The sequence below is a fragment of the Tamandua tetradactyla genome, chromosome 17, assembly GCF_023851605.1.
Source record: "Tamandua tetradactyla isolate mTamTet1 chromosome 17, mTamTet1.pri, whole genome shotgun sequence".
Taxonomy (NCBI): domain Eukaryota; kingdom Metazoa; phylum Chordata; class Mammalia; order Pilosa; family Myrmecophagidae; genus Tamandua; species Tamandua tetradactyla.
In genome coordinates this window covers 14,452,816-14,480,784 of record NC_135343.1, presented here as the reverse complement: position 1 = coordinate 14,480,784, position 27,969 = coordinate 14,452,816, and the positions used below count along the sequence as shown (strand labels likewise).

General features: G+C 51.3%; 1 long non-coding RNA gene across 1 annotated transcript in view; it reads right to left on the bottom strand.

The window, feature by feature from the left end:
* Positions 1–13,453: 13,453 nt before the first annotated feature.
* Positions 13,454–27,969, bottom strand: part of LOC143660747 (uncharacterized) — a 65,502-nt gene continuing 50,986 nt past the window's right edge. Inside the window, exons 2-3 of the long non-coding RNA XR_013164227.1 lie at positions 14,527–14,578; positions 13,454–13,586 (exon numbers count right to left, since the gene is read on the bottom strand). This is a non-coding gene — a long non-coding RNA (uncharacterized LOC143660747). The remainder of the gene's footprint in view (positions 13,587–14,526; positions 14,579–27,969) is intronic.

Below are 27,969 nucleotides of genomic sequence, written 5' to 3'. Positions count from 1 at the left end.
GTCCTGTGTCCATCAGCCCTCATCCTCATCAGACCCAAACTGCAGGCCTTTGGCTCATGAACTGGGTGTCTCCAGAGGGCAGAGCCCAGGGCAGCTTGAAGCTCTGAGAAGTAGGGATCCTCTGCAATCACCGGGGATGCCCTAACTGCCAGACCTTGGCATGTGGGCCCCTTGGGAATGTCCGTGGGTTTCCCTCTGCTCCTCTGCAGAAGCCCTCTCGGAGCCTGGCCTGGGTACCGTGACCGGCAGGGAGCAGAGGGAAGCGGCCAGAGGCCTGGCTGCTGGGTCAGGTCTCCCCACAGGGTGGGAGCTGGCAGAGAGGTCCCCCAAGTAGGAGCGCCCTCCCCTCCGCTGCATAGAGTCATCCTGGGAAGCTGCTGCCCAGCCAGGGGTTAGACTTCTAGGTGGGGCCACGAGGCTGGTTCTTGCCGGTGGAGTATGAGCATAAATGACACATGTTACATCCAGGCCAAGGTGGCTAAAGAGGATGTGCCTCCTCCGCTCCCCTCCCTGTCCGTCTGCAGAGGGCTGAGGCCATCAGGGAGAACAGAAGTGCTGGGTGCAAGGAGCATGGGCCCCCGAACCACCACAGGAAGCCCCTCTGCCAGGAACACGCGCTGAGCTGCTCTGAGTGAGAACTAATGTCTGTTATGTTTAGCCACTGAACAATTGGGATTTATTTGTTTTGCTAACAGGTATTGCCCTAATTCTTTTGCCTTCTAGGGGCAAGAAGACCACAAGGAGAAAATGGGCCCAACCCCCCATAACGGCCTACTTGACCCCAATTTAGGACTAGAGAGGTGAGCCCAGCCCATGCCTTCAGCCTTGCCCACTGGTTTGGCACCCCTGGGCTCTGTGTATGTAACCAAGTGAGTGACCCAGTGAGGGGACGCTTAGAGTTCAAAGAACCAAGCACAGAATGGAATCCTCAGGCCCCTTTTGACACCCCATCATCAACCCCAGCCCCACCAGCCCATCCATGCTGGGCCTTGCAGCTTGGCACCCCAACTGGACAGCTTGGGTTCCAACATTTGTCATCGTGTCCTGGCTAGTACAGGGTCTCTCCACTCTGCTTTGGAGCCTCCCCAGGATCACGGTCCCCACACGTGCCTTTCCAGATACCCTCCGTCCTGTTCCCTCTTTGGAGGCTGCCAAGCCCTGAGAAAGTCCAGGTGCCAGAAGGGTCCCTCAGCTGCTGGAGGCGGCTCACAGTAGGGATAGGACTCCATGCAGGGGGCTGTACGTGCTGTGTCCTATTTCATCTCCAGCAAGTCTGCGAGGTAGACACCTGAGCCACAGTCCTGATTCTGCACCGGGTATCACTCCCATCTTACAAATGAGGCATGAAAAGGATAGTCCCCTGTCCAAGAGCACATAGTCCCCTGTCCATAGCACTATGTGCTCTTGGACAGGGGACTATGTAAACAGTAGGCATGCACCAGAGTCCAGCTCATCTGAAGTCACTCTGCTATCTTGCCTCGCAGCTGTAGATGCTCAATAAATATGTATTGGACGAAAAAAACAAGGCAGACCAATCACCAATAAGCCAACAAAGGCCCCCTGGTTGACAGTTTTAGTGGCAGCAGCAGAACAGCCTGACAAGTCTTCCTGGAGGAGATGGCACTGCCTGTTGTGTCACATGATCTCACTAGGCTTAGATTTCCTCCCAAGGTTGCCAGTCACTCAGGGTGTGTGTGTATGTGCGTGCGTGCGCGTGTGTGTGTGTGTGAAACCCACATAGGCATGCATGGACATGGAAATACCACCAGCAGAGGCTTTGGAGCAGTGCTGTACAAAAGAAATATGATGCAAGCCACAAAGACAAACCACATATATAAATTTACTTTTCTGTGGCTACGTTAAAAAGTAAAAAGAGACTTGTGAAAATAATTTTAATAATATATTTTATTTAATCCATTATATAAGAAATATTATCTCAGCATATAATGATGTAAAAAATTAGCAAGATATTGTATATTCTTTTTTTTAACTGTCTTAAAAATTCTTTTTTTTTTTTTTGTTGACTAAGTTTATTTTATGCCTACAGCCATCTCAATTGACTCCAGCCATTGCACTTGATCAAGAGCCACACATGGCCAAGGGCCATTGTCTGAGGCGTAGATTTCTGAGGTCCGGCTGACCTGGGAAGTCTGGTGGTGGGCGTCCCAGACCCTCAGTGCCCAAATGCTAAGGCCCAGCTGAGCAGAGGCCTGTGCAAGCCTCCAAGGGGCGTGCAAGGTATCCACGCTGCAAAACACAAACTCTACGAGGTAAGATTCGGGAAAGCAGTGGCCAGCTCCAATTTGCTGCAAACTCAGCATGTGTTTGCACTTTCCTATTGACAGTAGATCCTACCAGAAGGTTTGTAAACAGCTCAAGGATCGGCAAGTAAGGGAGCATTCAACACAGCATTCCTGTGCTCTCGGATTTCCCCATGCCCACCCCGCCCCAGTGACAGCCAGCACAGCACCACTGGGGATCACTGTCTGTGAAATGTGCCGGGGAACAAATCTGCGGGAAGGGCCAGGCTGGGAACTCGCTGCCAGGGGTGGTGTGTGGGTGCCGGGGGTGGGGGCAGTCCCCAAAAGGCAGCCCTGAGCCCTGACCTCTACCCTCTGAGGTCTGCGTGCAGCCCAGGAGGGGCTGGTAGTGGGCCGGTCTGCACAAGGAGAGTGGCGTCCCCTGCCAGGCCCGGGGGGGCGCACACTCCCAGGGGCCCGTGCTCGGGTCCACCTGCCGTGGTCGCCGCCTGAAAATTCTTACCTTGCCAACCAAGGCCCCGTGGTCCTACTTTGCACTGGGCTCACGGATCATGGGGCGGCCGGAGCACAGGCCAGCACAGGCGACCAGAAGCCCCTCTGCCCGAGGTCCCCTGCTGGGGAGGGGCCGAGCGGTCTCTGGGATGGAGGTGGGGGGGTGGCCCTGAGTGACTGCGCCCCACTTTTCGCTTGGACACTGTAAGGGGCCCGGGGTGCAGGGGGGGAGGCCAGAGCCCCCAGCCTGCGTGCGGCCCTGGAGACAGCCCCAGGATGCTGTGTATTTTCCAAAGTGCAACTCACAACGGTCTCTTTTCAATTAAAGAAAATACAGCAACCGTTTCCCAGCAGAGGTTAAGTCTTCACACTTACAAAAAAAAAAAATGTTTTTAACCTGCCAAGGAATGTGCTTTTTAAAGCTGGTTTCCTGCCCTCCCTGAAGCCGAGGTCCCCTCCCCTTGCTCACAGGGGCAGCTCTGGGGTCCTGTGAGAGTGGCCGACTGGCCACTTGCCCCAGAACGGGTCAGGGAAGGGACAGAGGCCAGAGGGCAGAAGGCAGGGAGCCGGGACCAGCCACCCGGGACACAAGCTCCTGGCGGCAGACGTCCACTTCCAACTCCCCCAGCCGCTCCCGGGCGGCCGGCGCTCCTCCAGAGTCTCTGCCAAGGCCCCCAGGCCCCGCCACCAGCTCCGGCCTCCGAGTCCCCGTCTGTCTTGCAGGAAGCAGAGACCTGGTGACCTAGACTGGGAATGAGAGCTGTGCAGGAGGGTCCCTGGCTGGAGGAGGCCTGAGCGCAAAGAAAGGGGAACCCTGGGCGAGCGCCCCTCTGCAGCCCCCACAAGGTCCCTGCGGCCCACCCTGCCTGCCCTGAGGCTCTGGGTGTCTGGTCCAGGTTCCTGTGTGGGCCCCACCCTCCACTCATGCTATATTCCACTCCCACTCGTCACTCACAGGTATCCCTCCAGCAGTTTTCTTCTCCCTCCGGTATCATCCGTTCACCCCCTCTCTACTGGTTTATTCTCATCAGCATACAAACCGGTCCTCGTTGTTCCCATTCTAAAAAAAGGAAAGAAAAAAGTTGCCTTTGACCCGTTCCCCTTTATACCGAACTTTCTAGAGAGAGTTGTCCATGTCCAGTCCACTTCCCTGCTGCTCCTTCTGGATTCGCATCGTGTGACCAACACAAGGATCACGAAATAAAACATGACCGGTCCTCAAAGCCCCTCCCCACTCTCCAGTGCCCACCTCCCTCCCAAAGGTGACCACAAAGCTGACGGCTAACACCAGATATTAGTTTTGCCTGTTTTGAATGCTGTATAAATGAAACCGGACACTATGATTTTGTATCTAGCGTCTTTCAATATTGTGTTTGTGGGTTTCCTCTGTGTTGTTGGGTGTGGTTATTTTAATTCCCATTGCTGAATGGTACTCTGTCCTATGGATATATCATAGTTCATTTATCCATTCTCCTGGAATGGACATTTAGATTGTTTCCAGGTTGGGGTGACTGTGTGAAGCTCAGAAGAACATTTTGATATGTGGCTTTTGGTGTCCTGTGAATGCATTTCTGAGGGATATATACCTAGGAGCGGGATGACTGGGTCATAGGGTATGTATATGCTCAGATAATTTTTAAAAATGGAATTCTCACCTGCCATGCTGGAGACCCGGGTTCGATTCCTGGAGCCTGCCCATGTCAAAAAAAAAAAAATGGTTGTACCAAATTGCACTTCCACCAGCGATGTCTAAGAGTTCTATTGCCTCACATCCTTGCCAGCACTTGGTATTACAAGTCACACATTCTCCTGGTGGCCATTCTGGTGATTACAGAGAGGGAGCGCCTGTCATTTTGATTTGCAATTCCCTGGTCACTAGGGAGGTTGAGCATCTTTTCATGTATTTATTGAGCATTTAGATATCCTTTTTCCTTTTTTGCAAAGTTCTTGTTCAGATTTCTTGCCCTTTCTTCCATCGGGATGTCTGTTTCTTCCTTATTTATTGAAAAGCTCCATAAATATCTTAGGTGAAACATGCCCTTTGTCAGTTACATGCATTGTATAGATCTTCTCCCACTCCTCGCCTGCCTGTGCATTCTAATAGACCAACAGAAGTTTTTATTTTAATGTAGTCCAATTCATAGATCTGTTCCTTTATGGCTGGTGCTTTTTGTTTTGTTTAAGAAATCTATCCCTACTCCAAAGTCATAAAAAATATTCCTATGTTTACTTCCTAGAAATGTTTATTGTTTTACCTTTCACATTTCAATCTCTAATCCACCTGGCATTGATTTTTAAGTACAGAAAGAGAGAGGTATCTAGATTCTTCATTTTCAAAATGATTTTCTAGGGCTGCAGCATCATTTATTAAAAAGTCCATCCATTTTCCACAGCTCCGCAGGCCCACTTTCTCCTAAACCACCTGCCCACATATGCAAGTAACTGTTTCTGGCCACTTTGTTTTGTTCCTTTCACCTCTTTTTGGTTCTTGGACCAATACCTCACTGTCTTAATTACTGTAGGTTTATGAAATGTCTTGATATCCAAGCAAATATGTCCTCCCATTTTGTTCTTCAAATTTTTTTGGCTATACCTGGCCCTTTGCATTTCCATATTCATTTTGGAATCAGCTTGTCAATTTCCCACCCACACAAAGGACTTGCTGGGATTTTTATTAGAATTGCATTAAATCAATAGACCAGTTTGGGGAGGGATTAACATATTTTTGATATTGATTCTCCCAATCCATGAGCACAATATGTCTTTTCACTTGTTTAGATCTTCTTTATTTCCTCCCAATAATGTTTTATAGGTTTTTGTGAAGAAGGCCTATACATATTTCATTAGATTTACTCCTAGGTATTCTATCTATCTAATCCTATTGTTCATTAATTTCATTTTCTGTATATTCTGGAATATAAAAATATATTTGATTTTTGTATTTTGGCTTTGTATCCAGCAGCTTCACTAAATTCACTTACTAATTCTAATAATTTATCTGTAGATTCACTTTTGGATTTTCTATATATAAAATAATTGTTTTGTAATAATGACTCTTATTTCTTCCTTTCCATGCTTTTTTTTTTAACTATTATATATTTTTTGCTTGTCTTTTTGCATTGCCCAGATCTTTGAAAAATGTTAAAGAGAAGTGGGGATGGAAGATACCATTGTCCCATTCCTGATCTGAGAGGAAACATTTTCAACTTTCCACTGTTAAGTGTACTCTTTACTGAGGGTGTTTTGAAGATTCTCCTTTTCAGATTAAGAAAGTTCCTTTCTACTCCTATTCTGCTGAGAATTTTTATCATTAATGTATGTTAAAATTTACCAGATAATATTCTTACAGCAATTAAGGTGATCTTATGCTGTTTCTCCTTTATTCCATTAATGTGATGACTTAAATTGATTGACTTTCAAATGCTAAGCCAAACTTGTAGTTCTCAAGCCCAATTTGGTCATGACTTAACATCCTTTTTGTATATTACTGCATCTGGTTTGCTAATGTCTTACTAGGGGATTTTGCATGCATCAACATGAGGGAAATTGACCTGTAATTTTTCTTTCTTGTAATGTCCTTGTTAGGTATCGAGGTTTTGCTGGCCTGATAAATGATGTCAAGAAGTGCTCCCTCTTCCTATTTCCTGGAAAAGATTGATGATACTGCTATTATTTCTTTATTTAACATTTAGTATAATTCACTGGTGAGGTCATCTGGGTCTAGTGTTTTCTTTGTGAGAAGAATATTTGGTAAGAATTCAATTTCTTGAAAAGTTATGAGTGTTCAGATTTTCTACTTAGGTCAGATTTGATAAAGTTGTATTTTTCAAGTATTTTGTCCATTTCATCTAAGTTTTCAAAGGCATGGACATAACATTGTTTATAATCTCCATTTTAATCTTTTTAACGCCTGTAGAATCTATACTTATGTCTTCTGTTTCATGGCTAATATTAACTATATCTTTTCTCTCCCTCTTTTTTTGCCTGGCTAATCTCACCAGGACTTGTAAATATTATTAATCTTTTTAAAGGACCAATTTTTTTTGGCTTTGTGGATACTCTCTATTCTTTGTTCTCTATTTCATTGATTTTTGCTCTCATCTTTAATATTTTTATTATATTTCTTTGGGTTTAGATTGCTCTTATTTTTCTAGCTTCCTGAATTGGATAGTTAAATCACTCATTTTCAGCCTGTCTGCTTTTCTAATATAAGCATTTTAGGCTATAAATTTCCTTATAAGTCTGGCTTTAACTGCAACCTACATGCTTTACAGTGTAGCATTTTCATCATCATTCAGTTCAAAATATTTTCTGATTTGCTCTGTGCTTTCTTCTTTGACCATCAGTTATTTCCTTAATCTCCAAACATTTATGAATTTTCTGTCTTTTTTTTTTTCTTTTTGCTAGTTTTTAGCTTAATTCCTATGGGGTCAGAGAATATACTCTATTTTTTTTAATTATTTGAAATTTAAGAAAAATGAAATTTTGCTTTATGGCTTCACATTTGGTTAATTTTTATAAATGTCCCATCTGCATTAGAAAAATATATATATTCTGCAGTTATTGGAAGCTATGTTATGAACATATCAATGAGCTCAAGTTTGTTAATCATGTTCAAATACTCTGTTTCCTTACTGGGTTTTTTCTGCTTTATCCATCGGTTATGTACTGGGAGAAAGTTATAGAAATATCCCACCATATGATTGTGATTTGTCCATTTCTTCTTTTAGCTCTGTCTTTTTTTTGCTTTATTTATTTTGAGACAATATTATTAGATTCATACAACTTTAGAATTGTTTTATCTTCTTGGTTGATTAATTGGATTTTGATTACTTACGAAGTATCACAAACCCTAGTTATAGAATTATGTCTTAAAATATATTTCATTTTATATATAAATAGCTCCCTCAACTTTCCTTTACACATTATCTTTCATCATTTTTCTTTCAATCTTTCTGCATACGTATATTTAAGGCATGTCTCTTGTAAGCAGGATATAGTTAGGTTCCATCAATGTTATTTGCTTTGACAATTATGTATCTTAAGTGGGATCTTTAATCGTTTTATATTTATTGTAATTACTATTTTATGGTGTTTAAATGTACAATTTACTTATTTTACATTTGTCCTTCCTGTTTTATGGGCCTTTTTCTCTCCTTTCTTGCCTTCTTTTGGATTGGTACAGTCAATCTTGACCCACTCTTTTGACATCAGTACTCTTAGGTGTTTTTGCTTCTTTTTAAAGATAACTGGAGATATTATAATATACATCTTTGACTTTATCAAAGTCTGATACGATTAATTATTTTTACCACTTCCTGGAATATGCAAGGACCTCAGACTGATTTAACTCTATTTACCACCACCCTCTAACATTAATTTAATTCTCTGTACATTTTTTTAATATACTGTGTGGTGGGGGTCACATTTCATTCTTTTTCCATGTGACTGTGCTGTTGTTACAGCACCATTTGCTGAATATTTTTTTTTTTGGAAGTATGCAGGCCAGGAATTGAACCTGGATCTCCTGTATGGCAGGCAAGAATCCTACCACTGAACTGTCCTTGCACCCCTAATTCTCTATACATTTTAAACCCACAAGCTACCACTGTTGTTGTATAAGAGGTTGAGCATTTAGATTAACCAACATAGTTACTATTTCTATTGTTCTTCGTTCTGTCCTGCATCTTTCAGATTACATTTGAGATCATTTTTTCTTTCTGCCTGAAGAACACCCTTTAGTAGTTCCTTTGGTGCAGCTCAGCTTGGGATGAGAGTTCTCAGATTTTGTTTTTCTAAAAATATATTTATTTTCCCTTTACTTCTGGAGAATATTTTTGTTGCAATCGAACTATAGTTGTTAGTTGTTTTTTCCCCCTGAGAGAGCTTTAAAGATATTGTTTCATTGTCTTCTGGCTTCCATTGTTTTAATTGGGAAATCAGTTGTCAGTCTTGTGTGTCTTTCTTTCTATCCCCTTTTAAGATTTTTTCATGGTGTTTGCTTTTCAACATGCAGTCAGTCTCCCTGGAAGTGGCAAGAAGAAATCATGGGAAGTGAGTTCCGATCCAGAGATCTCCTCTTCATAAGGGTTAAGGGAACCCCTGAGAAATGGTCACCATATACCTAGAAGCCCTATGCTGATGGCCACCAGGACATGGGGTCTTGCCTAAGGAGATCCTTGGGCCTGACCACTGAAGAATAGGATGATAACTCCTGGTTGGATTGATGAAGATGGAAATGAGGTAGGGAAGTCATTTACAACCAACCAGGCTGATGAGGTGAGGACCTTGAAACCTAAACCCCAGGGCCAAATGAATGGAGTCACAAGCCAGTACTGGAAACTCAGCCCATGAGGGCACTGATTTTTATCTGTTTTGTTTATGACCGTTTCCCGAACAAATGCCCACCTATATTTGTCAAATGAATTGACTTGAATAAATACTGGGTTTTGCCTTAATCGTTCCTCTTGCAGCCCCATCAGGTAGATGTGTTTGCCAGCCACTATCTCACATTCCCTAACAAATTACAAAGCCCCTCAAACAAAATCCTCTGACCACATGCTCAGGCCTCCTGACATGTCTCTGGTGATGTTCTACTTGGCCCTTACAATAAGTGTTGAGAGAGAAATGTATAGCTTCCCATTTCATCTCATAACTGGCATTTGTGTGTCTGCATATTGTATGTGTACATGCATGTGGGTGGCTGGCAGTGAATAGTCATAGGTTAATTAGTTTTAAAAATTTTATTGTAAAATAGAAGGAAATTCTTTGATACAGTATTCATCTCAGAAGTCATGCCTTTCCTATCAAAATCCAAGGCTGCCAGTAGAACTGTAGCTACCACAGCAGTAGCAGAAAGAAGATTCTTGGCACAGCCAGCTCATTTAGCAGAAGGTACACTGGCTGAGTGCCCCACCCAGTGTGTTTCCAGTCTTCAGACAAGCCTGTGGTAGAACAAATAGCAAAGAACTAGAGCTATGAAAACATGCCTGCTGAACTCTGTATTCAAAAGTCTAAGCTTGGGAAATTACCCACAGAGAAACTGAGAGCTCCTGAGCCGAGTCTCCTTAGAGGAAAGGGAACAGGTGGAATGGAACCACATGGGACTCACAGGCATTGGGACAAAGGGACAGTCAGAAGGAAGGACACAACTTGGACACTAGCAGAAAGGAAGTCTGTGCTAGAACCTGGCTTAGAACATTCCTTTGAGCCCTTCTCATTGAGGAGGGATTGATAATTACCACTGGACACATACTTTATGTTATCTGAGGTTGTGTGGACATATTTGTGGATATATGCAGTTCATTCTGTAACATAGGTTAGGTTCTACTCCATGCATCACTTTTGCTGCAATTACCAAGTTCTGAGTAAAAAGACCTCCTTCAGCCATAGTTGAGGAGACACGGCTCAGCGAGCAGACCCACCTCCCCATCTCAACCCCGGATCTAGGGCCCTCAGCAAGCAGGTAGGGCCAGCAGCCACCCACATGCCACAGAGGGCTGGGACCAGGCCCACTCCCGTCTGTGCTTGCCTGGGTGTGCCCCACAACATGGGTGCTGTGGGGTTTGTTTCCCCCCCAAATTGGTCTCTCCCTGTCTCATAGAGAAAGGTAAACATGCCCTGAAAACTCATCTGCTGTTCATTAAAGGGGAGAAAAAGAGACTCACAGGATGCTGAACTCCATTTGCAAATGGCCAGAAAGGTGCCTGTGGAAATTAATTATTTCTGGCTAAGAGGGCAGGATTCCTTCCTTGGGACACATCCAGGCCAATCCCTTGGGGCTCACGGGCGGCGGTGGCCTGGGCATAAGGAGCTGGGCTCCTCTCCTCCTTACCCCACCTCCCCAGGTGGGTCAGGGGCCCAGACCCAGAGGTGTAGCGGTGCTGGCCTCTGCCCTCTGTGGCCAGCTGGACAGATGGGGAATGCTCAGCAGGCCTCTCCTGTGGCCCTTAGGGGGGCAGCGAGGGCTCTGGCAGGCCCCAGCCTCTCTTCTTGGACTCAGAGAGCAGGAGGGCAGCCCAGGGGAAGCAGAAACAGGCTTTGGGTTTTTCTGCATCTGTTTTGATTTTTTGTTTTTCCATAAGAAAACACTCAGCTCTAATCCCAGGGGAAACAGGGAGGACAAGACTGAAGGCTATTTCGGAGCCTGCCACCTCCCCCAAAGGAAGGGCGTGAACGAAGTGCAGGGAGGCCTGCCCCGGCTTCCTGGAATACAGCATGTGTGCAGCACTTTGCAGCCTGCCGGTCTTTTCCAACCGCATTATCTCATTTTCATCCTCACAATAACCCTGTCGGGGGGAGGGGAGAAAGGGGTCCTTATCCCCATCTTCCAGGTGAGGAAGCTGAGGGCTCTGAACTGTTGACTAACTGATGGGTGAGTGATCAGGTGAGGATCCTAAGTCAGGTTCCATGATGTCAAACGCCCTGCCTGGTCCCCCATCTCCACGGGCCTCTCTGGGCTCTGCCTTCCCTGCACCCACGTGCCCAGGCTGAGCCTCTGCAGCCAGCACCGTGGAAGAGAACCACTTAGGGCCAGGAGGATGGAGTCTCGGTTGCAGCTCTGCCGCCATCTGGGTGTGTGGCCTTGGGCAACCCCTGTGTTCTCTCTGGGCCTCAGTTTCTTCATTTGCAAATGAGGGCAATAGTCCTTCGCTTCCCCACCTCTGTCAGGTGATGGGAGAGTCAAATAAGGTGCCATGTGTGAAATGGCTTTGTAAATTCTAACATCCTCTCCCATACTGGGAGTGGGCACAGGGGCTCCTGCCCAAATTCCCTCTCTCTCTTCCCTCTAACTTCTAGTGGGTCGTTTCACTTTATCAAAGGGCAGATCCTCCTGGGCAAAGGGAAACCTCAAAACATTATGAGCCGTGAGCTCCCCAGAGTAAATGAGTTCATCAGCTGCCTGGGGCTCAGGAAGGTGCCCGGCGGACAGTGGCAGCAGCGTCCACGTGAAGTGTTGCCCAGCAGGTGCCCTGGAAGTTTTCCCTTCAGTTCTACACCCTGGAGGCCCGGGGATGGGGCCAACTGAGAACAGGGAAGCACCCCCCGCCATGCCTCCCCCACCCTGACCACACACCTCAGCCGGCCAGGGAGAGTTCTCTGCGTCTGGCTCCCCGGCCCCCTGCACCGAGCAAGGACACCATACCAGGGAGGAAGGACTGTGGCTGCTCAGACCCTTCCAGGAGGTGTGGGCTGAGGAGGGAGACTCAGCTAACCCCCAGGTGCCCCCCAGTCCTGACTTCCATCCTCACGCAAATGCAGGCCAGGCTGACTCATCCACAGGCCCTATTGGGTGCAGCTGGGGGTGGGGGGCAGGACCAGCTGGAGTCAAGAGAAGCAGTTAGCAGGGTTGGTCTCCCACCTGCATCACTCTCCCACCCCTTTCCCGCCTCCGGGAAGCTCTCCACCCTTCTCCAAAGCCCCAGTGCCTTCCCGAGACCCTGGTTCTGATGGTCACGGGACCCCATTACGCCTCTGTGGCTTAACGGGGGACTGTCATAGAGGGAGCCAGGACATAGCTGCAGGGCCAGACCCAAAGGCCCAGGGCTGAAATGGCGGAAAGAGGGGTGGGAATGGCATTCGGGGGGGCTGCAGTGAAGGGAAAAGAGATGGCCCCGCTTCCACCTGCACCCCCGGGTGAAATCAGCCCAGCCCTGCAGCCTCAGGAGCAGAGAGCTCAGCATTCTCTGCAATCTAAACAACAAAGAGTGGCTGCGCGAGAGTTTGCTGCAGGGCCGGGGGGCAGGGAGTGCCCAGCTGCTTTGGACTCAGGGCCGGATGCCAGGCTCCTTGTCCAGGTCCCCTCGCAAGCTCCCAGGTCATCCGCCTTGGGGCTCCCCCGTGCACCCCAGGTGCAGGTGCAGACGGCTGACTCCACACAGCCCTGACCACCCTGGGGCATCTGAACAGGGAAGGACTAAAAGACGGCAAGCTTGGGGAAACCAATTTTCAGTTCTTTAGTAACTGCTTGCTGGGTTCTGCTCATATTGCTCCAAGCATATTATAAAAATGCTCTGTAATTAAGGAAAGAAAAGAACCAACAGACAGGAGAGCCCTTTTTAAGACAGGTTTGATGTAAAGAACAGGTTGATTCTGTCCACTTGGGGAAAATACGTCCCGCAGCAATAGAAGTCCATGGAGCCTGCTTCTGCCTCTGGGGGGAGGGACTTGGGAGCCCCATGAGGCAGGGTGACAGGGACCGGACAGCCCCCCAGCGGGCGGGGGTGGGGGTGGGGACACACCCACCGGGCCCCACCTGCCCTGGACTCCCACTTCCAGCCGGAAGCAGGAGCTCAGGCCGCAGCCTGCTGTGAGGAGACCGCAGGCCCCTTTGCTCTTGGCCGTGTGGCCCTCCGGGGCCCTTCTCCGCGCACTGGTCCCGCCCCACAAACTCCGGCCCCGCCAGTGACCCAGCCTGTCCTTTTTAGGGGCTCAGCCTCTGCAGGCAAATTCCAAGCACCCTCCTCCAGCAAGCCTGGGTGTTCGAGAGGGAGGGAGGGGGCTGCAGGTAGGGGCGGGTACGGGGGGAAGAGGCCGGGCCCCCTGGCACAGCGTCCTGTTGCCGACTGCTCGCTCACCCCCCAGGAAAGAGGCTTCGTCCTCCCTCAGGCTCCCTCATCCCTGCCTGGGGCCGCGGGGGAGGAGGCGCCTCCCCGACCCCTCTGCTGCGGCCACCTTGTGACTTACCTTGGCCGATGGCAGCCCCTGACCTGTGATAAAGACCCACCATCTCGCTCACTCTTCCCCCTTGCACATCCCAGATGGGAGCTGCTCCTTCAGTGGGTCCCAGAGCAAGAGGACCCAGATGACCAGAGCCATCAACAGGGTCTGTGACTGAGAAAAACAAACCAAGGGAAGAAAAACGGTTATGCTTTAAAACATGGAGGCATGGGGCCATTTGTTACTGCAGCACAACCTGGCAGAGCTGACTAATCCAGTGTCACTGCAGCACAACCTGGCAGAGCTGACTAATCCGGTGTCGTGTCTCTCATCCATTGGAGGTGGCTCCCCTTCTGGCATTCAAGGCTGAAGTTCACGACCAGAGACTCCTGCTCTCTTCCCCTCGTGCTGAGCAGAGGCCTCATCTCCGCCTCGGATTCTGAGCTCCAGCTGTGACTGCCCTCCGACCCCAGGGCGACTCCCCCCTACTGCTGCAGCCTGGTCTACTCCCCAGTCACCCCCTCAGCTAACTTCCAGCCCATCCTGGGTGCACACGGGCACTTCTAGATCCTATCCACACAGCGCAGACTCCTGGTGCAGCTGTCCCTCTGCCTAACCCCCTGGCGTACATCTCCACTCTGATGTGGACCCACAGATGGGTGCAGGGGCAGACCTCGAGGTGCTGCCCCTATGAGAGGCCCCCTCACCCGGATAGCACGCCTCTTTCTGCCAGGGTGTGGGGCGGGGAGGAAGAAATCAGAAACGACATCTCACCCCTGCCACCCTTGCCAAGCTCCCCACAATCCCTGAGTCGGGGAGGGGTGGACCTCTCCGTCCTCCTTTTCATTACCTGAGTCGCCCCAGACCAAGGCTAGAGGAGACGGTCAGTTAGCAGTCCCTCCATTTCCACAAAGCCTGTCCACCCCCCAGGCCACTGTTTCAATACTGAGGTCTAGAAAGTCAACTCTGAGCCCCAAAGATGACCCCCTTCCCTGTCCTTCCTGTGACAATCCTCACAGAGGTGGAAGGCTGCAAGAAAATGTGAATCAGAGGATGATATTAAAAAGAAATCAGCTTAGGGTGGTACAACCTGGTTCAATGGCGGAACTCTTACCTGCCAAGCTGGAGACCCAGGTTCAATTCCCAGAGCCTGCCCATGCCAACATCTGAAAGAAAAAAAATCAGCTTAATATCAATATAATTTGCCAATCAATTTCCCCCTTACATTGCCTACATCCATATGCAGAAGGGACGTGAAGTAGGGTGGGCGGGCACCAGCCTAAAATATTCTCTTCTCATAAATGTTGCTCCTTGTGCTATTTCTGTTATCTTCTTCCTTGGGAGTCTTAGTGCAATTATCGCCTACATCCTCATCAGGAGGAGAAGGGCCCCTCACCACCACCCAGCCTGCCGGGACAGGGCTTGTGTGACCCTCTGGCCCCAGACCCCAATAAGATCCTCTAACGATCTCCCCGCCACAGGCACATGGAAGCCAGGAGCCCTGAGACGTGCATCAACATGCTCAGTGTCATTCAGGCATTGAATTGGCTAAGTAGAACAGGCAACCTAAACAAAAGAGGCTTACACAAAATGGGGGTTCGTTTTCTTTCATATAGTTGGATGATCAAAATCTGGAAATTCCGGGAAGTCTAACATCTCTGTGATGTCATCCAGGTCCTGGGCTCACTCCAGCTTTCTCTTTCGCTACCCTAGGGTGTGACTCTTGAACTCACACTCACAAGATGGTTGCTGGAGTCACTGCCATCATGTCCACAGTCCAGCCAGGAGCCAGCCGAATGTGCCCCCTTTTTAAGGAGCTTTCCTAGAGGTCCAATCCAATGACTTCTGCTTCTATCACACTGTCCAGAACTGCCTCACGTGGCTACCCTGATCTCCAAACAAGGCTGGAAAATGTGGCATTTTAACTGGGCCAATTTCCAACCCCCAGCAAAGACAAGATACTATTAGTAAGGGGAGTAGAGAGCAGATTAGGAGCTGGCAACCCATGTCACACATTCCTATCACCGATGTTCCAATAGTGCCTCCTGAGGCTGGCGGCCTGCACACTCGTCCCACTCCTGTCCCATTCATGTCTGCATTTATTCCCCGCCCAGATGACAGACCCATTTGCAAACAGAAACGACACATCATTCTTTTTTGTTACTTCCTCTTCCCCTACTCCAACCTTCCAAAGTCCTGCTGCCCCAGCTCAATAAATGCCTGTTTCAAAAAGAAAGGAATGGCTCTCCCTGTTAAACACATATGCCTTCTGACAGGTCTTCTATTACTTGTTTGGATTATTATTTTAATCATGAATTGCCATCTTACATTTCATACGTTTATATAGTAACTCTTCAACTCAGTCGCAAACTGCTAAGGTTCTGTAAGAACCTTTCACATAGTGAGTGCTTTGGTTAATTGTGACATTTATTTGACCTGGATTCTGGTAATTGCACAACAGTAGTTTGATACCTGTTCGATGCTTTAGTCTTAACGCAAGCTCCTTCATACCCGTTGCCCCACTTGGTCTCTTAAATAATTCTTTTAAGTAAGTGGCGCTGCTGTAATGATCCCTTCTTTACAGATGATGAAATGGAGGGCAAGAGAAGTTACATTACTCGCTCAAAGACATGTAGTTAGCCTTTGGATGGGACAATAAAGGCAGGTCTTTTGACATCAACCCTAGCTCTTTTTCATTCTTGTCAATCGAGGCCACTGCAATTCTTAAACTCCCTCAGTTCCTAGATGAAGAAGTTAATTTAGATGATTTCTAACGCGGTGTTGTCTAGTAGAAATAGAATACAAATCACTAATACAAGCCACGTATGTAATTTTATTTTTGGTACTCATTAAAAAAGTAAAAAGAAACACGTGGAATCCATTTTAATAATGTCATTTTATTTCATTCTAAATATTTTGTAAAATGAAGATTAAAAAATTAACATATTTTACATCCCTTTTCGACTCTGAAATCCAGCGTGTTTTTTACACTTTTGGCACATCTCAATTCAGATTAACCACATTTCAGGTGTTCGAAAGCCACACATGACTGTGGACACAGTATTGAAACGTGCAGCTCTATGGTTTGAGATTTAAACCCTAATTTAAAATTAAGCTCTGAAATTTACGATTTCATGATCAAGTCCTTTTAGAAATCACTTATTCTCTCCCCTTCCATTCTTACAATAAAGGAGAATTGTGTCTCCCGCAATTCGCCCCAGCTGGTTTTCTCTTCTATCACAAAGCACCACTGCCATCTGGTGGCAGCCTTCTGAATTGCAAGCAAATTCCCCCAAGAGGAAATAATCAAGTTCTTGGGTGGTGTTTTTTCAAATCATAACCTGCCAACCAACTGCATCTGATTTACCAGGAAAACTTGTTAAAAATGCACATTGCTGGACCCCACCGAATTAGCATCTCGAGGGCAGATCTCAAACATCCGTATTTTTAATACATTTCCTAAGTGCTCTTCATGCATACTACAACTTAAAAGTACTCATCTAAAGGACATACCTAGTTAATAAACTCATAGAAAATTCAGTGGCTGAGACTTGATTTTCCATGATGCTTCCCTCTGATAGGTCTAAGGCCACTTACTTTCTTTTCATTGTCTGCTGAGTTCCATAGAGTTGTGTTGTTGCATATAAATAGAAAGCAGACACACACACACACACACACCCTGCATCTCAAGATCTAACATGAGCCGGCCTCTGCTACCCCCTCCAGCCTCTCTCTGACCTTGTAACCCAGCCAGACGAGTCTCTTCACAGCTCTTCCCCTCAGCTCGCTCCCTTACCTCTGAGCCTTTGCAATGCTGTTCCCTCCATCTCACACAGCCCTTTCCTCCTTCCCCGACTCATGATAACTCATCCCTCAGGACATGGTCCAAGCATCATTAGCTCAGGATCTCCACCCTGGGGAATCTTCCAGGCTGAGCTCAGAGTCCCCCTTCCCCTCCCAAAGTGCCCCATGGAATGATGTCTGCATATTGCTCTGTAGGGGCAGGGGAGCAGCTTTGTTTCTCCACGACTCAGCAAGCTCTGCCACTGAGCAGGCTTTAATACTTTAAGTATAGACATTATGCTGAGTGCATAAATGTTTTCTAATGCAACAAGTAGTTAATCCGATTTTTAAAATAAGAATAGTAGTGCTAATGCATCTGGAAGATGCTAGCAAGGCAGTCCTCCTGCAAGTGTATGCATTTGGCAAGTATCTTCTGAAGGCACCATTTCACCCGGGAGAACTATAATGGTGGAATCTCAGGTATTGTGACAAGCTGATTGGGAGATTTCATGTGGGGAGTGAAGAGGTCATTGCTTGGGGCGCCTGTAAAGGGACTGAGGCAGGGAAAGGTGCAGGGAGAGGGTGGGAGCAGGGCAACCTGAGGCTGATCTCACCACCTCCTAGGAAGGGTGCCATCGCCCCAGAGGACAGAGGCCTGTTGCGTCTCGCCCCTGCTAAGCTGACAGAAGCCAGCTGCAGCGCCGGGCCTGCCCCCGGGGAAGGCGTGCTTGGGCTGGGGATCGCATGCTGCTGTTTGCCTCTGGGGACAGGGGCACAGGGGAGGATAATTGACTTGTCTCCCAAATTTATTTATTAATTCCTAGCTGCTCCATTTGATGTGGTTTCCAGGAGGCACGTGGTTGAAATCTGCCCCCTCCCGGTGGCCCCAGCATGAACGTTGAAGCCTGTGCTGCAGCACCCCAAGGGAGGGGGCCAAGTGGGCTGCAGGCAGGGGGCAGGGAAGGGAGCCCACCTGTGGCGTTGGGCCCTGAGGGACGCAGCTGCTGAAGGAGTGGGCTCCGGGCAGGGGGGCTGGCGGCCCCCAGCTCAGTGGCACACAGACCTGCAACTGGACGGTGCCGTCGGGGCCTGGGCTGCCTCGGCTGACCGGACCCATGGCATGTCCTCACTCCTCTGCAAAGGAGAGCCTGCCACTGCTGATGAGTCCTGCTGAGGCCCTGCGAGGAGAGTGACTTTGATGAGGGTGGGGGGGCTGCTAAAAGCGAGGGGACAGAGGAACCGTGGGGAAGGCAGGCATCATGGGGCATCGCTTCTCTAAGTGCAGGGGTGAAGCCACACCTGTGCTCCCTTTTTTATGCTTTCTGAATTCCCCATGCTTCCCACATGAATATAAATAAGGCTTATAACCCCGGAAACATCAAACTAAACAGAAGATGGGAAATGTGTGGACCAGGGGTGGAGCATGTGCCTGACCTTTCATTCTGCCGGAGCCAAGGCCTGGGACTGCCTGCCAATGAGCAGGGCGGGTGCAAGGGTGAGACAGAAGGGGGGGTCCTCCTTCCCAACCCAGGTCAAAGTCAGGAGGATCCCCCAGGTGGAGAGAGAGGTTTGAGCCTGAAGGGTAAGGCGTAAGCTTGGTGACTTGGATGCATCCGACCAGAGGAAATGGGAGCCAGGCCCCCAAAATCCTCCACCCCAAGCCCGAGGCAGCCTCTCCCCTCACCTTCAGCATCTGCAGGGTGCACCATGAGGGACCCTTGGCTGGTGTGCCCGGAGCTCTGTGGATGGAGGAGGGAGCAGCAGCCGGAGGAAAGAGCAGTGGAGTACAGGGGTCAAGAGTTCCTGGTGCTCCTCAGTCACAGCTGGGTGCTTGTGTCTGCAGCCCCAGGCAGGGCTGGGAGCTGAGGATGCAGGGCAGCGGGGTAGGCCAGCAGGCCAGCACTCAGGGGAGCAGCCGTGGCCCTGGGGAGTAGCACACACCCCATGCAGGCCCCACCAGCTGCCTCGTCCCCTTGGCGCTCGACCTGTGACTCCCAGATGCATTCCCATCTGCCCCCTGGAGGAGGAGCTAATGGGGAAGAAAACATGCAAAGCTCTCAGAAAGCAAGCAGCAAGCCGAGGCCCTGGGAGTCCTCAAACTGACATGATGCAGACCGCAGCTGACCTAGAAGACCTCTGCGGTCCTAGGAGAACTGACTCAAATCCTATCACTTAGGCTTTTCCTAGCACCAGCGTCTGCCAAATTTGTTCCATGGGTGGTAACGTCGCTGACGCTGACCCGTGTGTATGGTCCCGCTGCCCTAAGGGCAGGTCAAAACCTGGAGCCCACCCCTTCCCTTCATTCCCCGCCAAAGGGCCACTCACGCAAGGCAGGTGATAGTGGGGGGCGGAGGCGGGGCGCAGACGGCACTGAGGGTCTTGGGTGCAGGAGGGTTTGTGACACCACTTTGCTCTGTCCCCTGTCATCTTTCAAAGCTTCCCCATTTTTCAGTCCCGTGCCCTCAAGCTCCCGTCACAGGAGCTATTTCCTTCTGCTTGATTGCAAAGAACTTTCTTCTCCTCCACCCCAAGTCTGCTCCCTGCTTCTCTTCCCACCTCCACAGATTGACTAATGTGCTCTGCTAAACCATGAGTCTTCAGGAGAAGGCCCTGCTCGGCTCCACCGAAACATTGGCAGAAGCTCTGAAATTCTCTAAGTCTTCCTCTTCTTCCTCAATCCACTATCTATATCACACACTCCCACCCCCGCCACGCAATGCACATCCCACCCCAAATCTGCAGGGAAAACCCTCAAAGACCTCAATATCTTTGACTTTGGACATACCAGGGCATAGACCAAAGGGTCCTTTCTCTTGACATTCCTTAGCCTTGTCATTGACTCTGGTCAATGGGCTGGTATTAGGGTGAGGCAAGCGAGGCAATTGACACGGGTACAAAATTTAAAGGTGTACCCAAAACCTCAGGAGTCAAGATAAATAATGTTTTAGTGCAATATTTTTTTTAAAAAATCAAAAAATCCTCTCCAAACAAAATATCACAGTTTTATTACTGATTTTTCCTTCTGCTCAGACTCCAACATGGCACGGCCTGGTGCATTGCACTGACTGTACTTCAAGATGAAGCCATCACAAGATGGTTTCAAAAGGATGAAGTAACACACCGCTCAGGGTGGATTTAAGAAGGCTCCGGACGTGGCCAGAGGATGAGTTCTGCAGGGGGACCTGAGCAAACTGTCACCCCAGGCCCTTCAGTGCAGCTGCCCCCGCGAAGGGAAAGGGCTCAGTTAGCCTCACTGGCCCAAGAGTACACAGCCCGGAAAGCAGCTAGAACCTGATAGAACTTTGGCATGTGGCCAGGACGAGGCTGTAAACTCCGGCTTCCACGGGTGCCTGTGAAGGGAGGGGAGGCAAGCGGCAGCGGCGGAGGAGGGAAAGTGGGGGGGGGTGGGTGGTATTTTCTTCCTGGGCCCTGTCCCTGAGCCTGCTGGGGCAGGCCCGCTCAGATAACTCATGCCTGGTAAGACACAAAGAGCTCACGTCAAATGCCCCCTCCATTTCCCCCAGGACCACCGGGGTGCTTCAGGGAAAGGACATCTGGTCCTGAAGACCCCTTCCACGGAGGGGTGGGCACCAGGGGCTGAGCAGACCCCCAAGTCTGAGCCAGTGGGGCTTCCAGGAGTGGCCAAACCAGCAGGGCGGGGCCTGTGCGCACACAGCCACCCAGGGACACCCCATCGCGCCTGCCAGAGAGGAGTTCTCCATTCCTTAAGTTCAAGCCGGCTCCTGACACTGCCTTTTAAATTCTCTTTAAAGTCATCTTCACCTCCAGAAGGCGACCTGTGTCTCTTGAGCCAGACCAGAGAAGGCCTGGACTCCTTCCCCCAGAATCCCAGGTCCTACCCGCGGCAGGAGCCAACCCCGCCTCAAAGCCAAGGCCGTCGTCCAGGGATGTCCTCAACTGTCTTAGCTCACGATGTCAGGAAGCGCTGAGCTCAGGAAGGGCGGGGGAGGCCGAGCCTCCAGCCTTCAGGGGCCAGGGCGCTGGGGAGGGGCGAGATGGAATCAGGGCCCCTGCCCCAGTGATGCCCTGTCGGGCCAGCGCGGGGTGTCTGGGGAGGGGTGGGGCAGAACCCAGTGTGCACCCAGCGGGAGGCACAGACATGGGCCTCTGGTGGAGACGGTTTCTGCAGGCTGCGCCTCTTTTCTGGAGCTCTGTCTACCCCAGGGCTTTGAGCTGTGCCTACCTTCACATTTATTCACTCAACAAACATTGATGAGTGCCCACCATGAACCAGGCTGTGGGCGGGCCCAGGGCAGGCTGTGCACACACTCACACTATGTGCTGCACACATGCTCAAACCACATCGTGTGTACATCTGGGCTGGGAAGTGTCCTGCACACTCTCCAGAGGACTAGTCGTGCTCACAGCCAGCCTGGGCTGTGCTGACCGCCACACACTTGCTGACACTGGCTGTGTTCACACTCAGGGTTCCCTTGGCTTCCTGCCTTTGCCTTCCCGGGGGTAGGCCCTTGCCGCCAATAACAGATGCTGCTTTTTGGTGTCAATAGGTGAGACGCCCAGAGGCCTCTGTCTCCCAGGCTCATCTGTCCCAGGCTCGTGGGTGAGAGACTGGCTCCAGCTTGGGCTGACTGTTGTCAGGTCGAGGGGATCCAAATGCAGAGATAAGACCTGGGGAATCTTCAGTGGTCACAGAATGTGACGTGGCTTCCAATCCACCATCACTCCCCAGGCCTCAGCTACTCATCCTTTCACAGCCCCAAGCTTCGTCACCTCCAGCTCCCCCTTCACCTCTCCCTCCAGCTCTCGCAGCCTCCCTCCCCACCCACCATATAACCTCAGGCCAATCTCTCTTCTTTAAACCCCAGAGTTATCAGACACCCTCCTCTCAAGAGTCTTCAATAGCTCCCCAGTGCCAATGGACAGGAGTTGACTTTCCTGCCTTATCCCCTTCTCTCTTCCTAAACTCCCTGCACTGTCATTCCACAAAGACCTTGCCTTTTCCCATCCCAGCATCTTTTGCAAAGCCCTCCCAGAACAACCTCTTCCCTCAAAACCCTCCCCACCTTCAAGGCTGAGCCAAGCCTCCACCTCTTCCAAGAAGCCTTCCCTGATGATCACGGTCCCCAGGGATTACTCCTCTCTGCACTACGTGTTGTCCCCCATGACACACCATCCTGGACTGCCCACTGCTGGGAACTTGCTCTCCCCTGCCAGATCCCATACTCCCTCGGGGCTGTGCGGTCTCCTCTTCCCTGCTTGTCCTGACACCCGTTATCCCCTGTGCTGGACACACTGGCCGGCAAGGTCTAAAGAAATCCCTGCAGCCTCTCCCACCCCAGCCCCGTCCAGCCGCACAAGTCTGTGTGACTATCTCTCCCTGGAATGGTTTTATCCGGGCCTGCCAAGCTCCCCTTGGCAAAGGAAGGACCGTTTCAAAGGCAGCTCCTGCTGGCGGGTGCATTCGGCTGCAGTCAGGCCCGGACCTGCCCCACTGGGTGGGAGCCACACACATTCCTTCGGAATTAAACAAGGGCCCGCCGGCTCCAAGCTCCCCAGGACGAGGGTGATCCTGTTTGCTGGGGAAGCAGATTTTCACCCGCCCAGGCAGCGAGGGCCCCGTGGTTCCAAAGGAAATTCTCCATCTTGGGGGCAAGGAACTTGGCAGCCACAGAAGGAGGCAAAGGGTCGCACGCATCTGGGGCTATTTGGAAACCTGGGTCAAGGCCTAAGGCCTTGTCCTCGGCCATCTCGTCTTCACCCGGTCCCAGCTCCGGAGTGCCCATGCGGGCACAGACACACATAGGCACACGCGGAAACGTGCAAGCACACGCAGGCACAGACACAAACATGCGTGCAAACACATATGCCTGGGCAAAACTCATATAAACACACTGAACAGACACACGCGCGGAAGCAGCACACACCCACGCACTGTACTGCCACCCCCAGCCCACCCAGAGGTGGGCCGAGTCTCTGGCAGAAAGCCCTCCCCCCGCTTCCAGAGCATTGTTGGGAAAGGGGCAGCAATGAATGGCAAAGTCATTCTTCACTGTTCACCTTCGAACAACCTCAGCCAGAGAGACAGAGTATGTTTTAGCAAAGACAGGATAAGAGCTGCCACCACACTGGACGCGCGCAGTCAGAGGCAGGCCGTGGGGAGAGGGAGCCGGCCCGAGGCCAGCAGCAGGAGGGCGCGAGGCGCAGCTGACCCGGACCGCACTGCGGAAAGGGCCTCACAGAGTCCCCCCAAAACGTGCTCAGGACCTGGGTGCGGTCTGCCCTGCTCGGAAGTGACAATGTCAGGATCCCACCTCCTGGAATGGCAGGAGAGAGGCAGAAATAGGGGACAGGTGGTGGCATCTCCCGCCTCTGATGCCCGTGGCCCAGCGGGGCAGCCAGGGGACAGGACAGGGAGGTAGAGGCAGGGCGGCGGCACGCGGGGACACACCCTCGGCGTCACCCCTGGTTGCGCTCATTCCGTCCCAGCTGCTGCTTCCAGCACCGAGCGGGCGTCTCACTCCCTGCTTTGGAGTCAGATGGGGCTGGGTCCCAGCCTGCGTTTGGCCTTGCTTGACATGAAGGCGACAGTAGTCACCTCCCAGGACGTGAGGTTGGGGCAGGGAGCACGGCCTGAGCTTGTGTCTGAACCTACATCTGATTGAAGCAGACCTTTGGCGTTGGGGAGATCAGAACCTCAGCCCAGAGAGACAACGGGGTGTGCTTCTCTGCAGGAGCCAGAAGTGCTGAGAAGCTTCTGTAAGCCTCGTGCTCTCCCCTCCTGGGCCCCGCTTTGCAGAAGGCCCGTGGGCCTTGCTGGGGTAATCAGGACAAGGACAAGGAAGACAAGCCACGGGGGTCACCTCTGCGTGGCAGGCTCGTGGCGCTCACCCCGGGGACTGTGGGTCAGCTCCGGGAGGAAGGGGAGATCTCCCCCCACCCACCCACGGCCCCTGCCACCCCCTCTGGAGCCCTCCTGGCTCCACTGACTCCTCTGCCCCTTACTTCTGCTCATCTCCCAGCCTCCCTTGGACTAGCCCGCCCCTGGGTTTGGGGTGATGAGGGACATGGGTGGCCCTGCCCACAGAGCTATGACATACAGGTTCCAGAAGCCTTGTTGGCCCAGGGGGGAGCGGACGGGCTTCCAGCCTCAGCCCAGGACAACCAGGCTGCCCCAGGACGAACCGAGTGAGGATGGTTTAGGGCCGGCCCCCTATTTCCTCCACAGACTGGACTCTACCGGAGGAGTAGGTCCTATCCATATGTTCAAGACCATGGTCATTTCCAGGCCAAGAGAAGCCAGAGTCACAGGACCAGCCCAGTTCACAGGCGGCCGGAGTCACGCGACCCCCTCCTTAGACTCAGTACCTGGAAATACGGCAGGCACGTGGCCTGGCCCCAACTCGGCGGATCTGGCTGTGTCTGACAGGCACACGGTCTCCTCCGCCCCAGCCCGGAGCCGGCCGTCACGCGGCCCGGCCCCAGCAGCCCAACACGGCACCTGCATGCAGGAGAGGGCTCTCTTTTTCCAAGACACTTTTTTTGCATTGGGCAGAAAATAATCACAATACACCAATTTTGTTGGAATAAGCACTTAACGGCTGGAAATTGGTCATAAATCATCCACCTTTGGGGTTGACAAAATGGTTATGAAAATAGGCATGCTATTCGCCATGAACAGTGTCCCTTAGGCGTGGTGCCCTGTGCAGGGGCTCTGACCCCTTCCCTAATAACCACAACAGTCCTGGGCCCCCAAACCCAACACAGACCCAGGGCCTTCCTCAAAATGCAACTCCTTGGAAGAGGGAGCCCATCCGCTCACCCCGTAAATGCAAATGCCTGGGGCAGAGCTGTCCCCTCCCAGGCCACAGTGCTCTGACAGTCCCGGCCCAGGGGGATGGGGAGGGGCAGGGCTCCGGGTGACGACCCCCCAGCGCCATCCAACCCCACGCAGCCCCGAGCCGGGCCCACCCAGACGTCCGCCCCCCACCCCCTCCCCTGAGGCAGGCCACAGACACAGAGCTCGCTGGTCACGTCACGTGGCACCCGAGCCCCCCGACCTGTGGAAGGAGAGGTCTGGGGAGGGTGGGGCCCGCCAGGCCAGCAGGGAAGGGGAGAGGGGCTGCAGCCGCCACAGAGGCCTCCGTGCGAGCTGTCGGGGCCCACTTCCCCATCAGCCACAGCAGGACCAGAGCCGAGGGCCCACAAGAGTTTTAGGGCCCCCCAAAATGTTTCCATTTTAATTTCTTTGAAAATCAGAAGAAATAAATGGATTTAATAACAATGACTATACAATGGTGAATCCAATCTGGATTGCTGCTCATCTCTACGCTGATGCAATCATGAAATATTTTGTTTTTTGGAGGAAGGGGCTCCCACAGGCAAAAGTGCCGGGGTCTGGGTGACAGCGGGGCTCGCTGGCCCTAGCAGGTCCCAGCACGTGTCCCCTCACTCCCGCCTGACACCCGCCAGGCAGAGCTCACCCTGGAAGCCAAGTGAGACCACGGGGACATTTTTACTTGATGATATTAAGGAATTTGCCGTGTTGATAATTACCGAAGCCGAGTTATGGGTACTTAGGGTCAAAGCCTCTCTACTTTGATGTGTTTGAAATTTTCCATAATGGAAACAAGGTTTTCAGGAATAAAAATATTCACCCCAGCGCCTCCTGGGCAAAGCAAGAAGGTCAGCGCAAAGAAGAGGGCGGGACCCTTGCATCAAGACAAGGCGGGGGTGCTAGGACACAGTCTGGGGCTGAGAAAAAGATCTCTCCTTGGTTCCAGAGAACGGCTTGGCCATGTGTCTGTTGGAGCTTCAAGTCCTTCCATCCAGGCCGGGCTCCAATCAGCCCTCCTGTCTGCACGCAGCTGGCCCCCACGCTGGGCCTTCACTCTTACCACTGATTTATGGGAAACACAAGGTTGCCTGAAAGCCACTTGAATTCCTCCTCCTGAAGCAATGGTGCTGGGAGGGAGGGACCCCAACATCCGCTGGGGGGAGGGGGCTCCACGGAGGCTCAGTGAGCAGAGGTACCTCCCCCACCCCGGAACCCGCCCATCCTCCACCCCCTCCAGGCCCCAGGAGCTCTCCTTGGAGAAACGACAACTTCACACAATGGAATTCCACGCCACGTTGAAAGTAAATGAGCCAGTGTCATGCATGTCGAGAAGCAAATCTCATAGACATACTAAGGGGAGAAAAACAGCTAATTGCAGACTACATTTTAGGACCGTGCATTTTATGCAGAGTTTCAAAGCATGCTAAACAACACCCTAAATGTTTGGTGAATATTTGCATAAGTAGTAAAAAAGGTAAAGAAATTTGCAAGGATGAAAAGACATGTCAAATATAAGGTAGCAGCCCCACAATACGGTGCAGGGGAAGGGAGGCAGATTTGAGGTGTGCATGTGGAGGTTTTGTACTTGTATTTTTGTAGCTGGTTTGTGGCTACATGGGTGTTCCTTATTTCAATATTTGTTTTCGTATTCCTGAATTATTCTATAATAGCAATATTTTTAGAAAAGTGAGACCTGAGGGAGGGGTAGAGGATGAAAGAAAATTGTCCAGCTTCACATCCCATATCGCCCCAGGTTCAAAATCCCCAAGGAGCCGCCTCATGTCTCAGTGACTCTCGTGTCAACACCCAGGGGGAAAGAAAATGCACCCACGGGGGACACCCACTTTGCCCTTCTAGCACCGAAGAAGGTACTTGGGAAAGGCCTCCCACCTGGGAGGGGATGAGAACTCAGAGGGGCTGGCAGCAAGCACGCGAAGCCCCCACTGTGCTCAAGGCCAGGTGAGGGAGGGTGCCCCCGGATCCCTGCCAGAGGCCCCTGAGCTCTTCTGTCACCCCACGAACTGACCCACTCAGCTCGTGCTAGCTCCCTCTCCCTCCATGCAAAAACGCAGAGCCCCACAGGCCATACTGACCCATACCCAGGCCTGGGCGGCTGCAGCTGCCAACCCAGAGCTACCCAGAGGGCCCCAGGGTCTGACCACCTCCTGCCCCTGTTCTGCTCCCCCGAGAACTGAGAGTCTGGGCCTGGGGCCTGCTCCCTTCCTGCCTCCTCCAGAGACCCAACGACTCCCTGCGGGCCTAGCTGGGGTCTCCCTCTCCAGCACCCCCAAAGCTGGCCCAGAACCCAGCTTCTCCCAGCAAATCCCCTAAAGGTTTGCTTTTGAAAAACTTTAACCATTCGGAGACGTGGAAGGACTTGGAAAGGTTGGCACCGAGGGGGTGCACCCATCAACCAGGCTATAGGAGGGGCTGGGCTGAGACCTCTTGGCCCCAGGCCCATGGGTCCCCGTCCTACAGGGCCCATCCCCCATCCCCCATATAGCTGGGGTAGAGGCTCAGCAAGAGGGCTCCCTGCCTACAGGGTCTGCCCAGGCCTCCCGCCTGCCTTGCCTTTGGTTCGTACTCATGTCCCCTCACCCTGCAGTCAGGGATCTGATCTTGTTCATTCATTCAATAAACATGTATTGAGTACCATGGACGTTGGGGATTGGGCGGCGAAGGAGCAGTCCAAGTCCTTGCACTAAAAGACGTGACAAATCGACTGATGGTAGCAGCAGGCAGCAGACATTGTCATGAACCCAGAGGCTAGATGGAAGCTCAGAGATCAACTGGCTGGATGTGTCTACAGATGAGCGTCCCGAAGCCCTTTGGGAAGGGGAAGCTGTTGCCCAAGGTCTCGGGTTACTGAGGTATAGAGCTGGGACTCGGTGCACAGCTCAGAATATCCAGAACGACAGTTCTACCACGTTCCACTACAGCACACAGTGCCACGAGCCA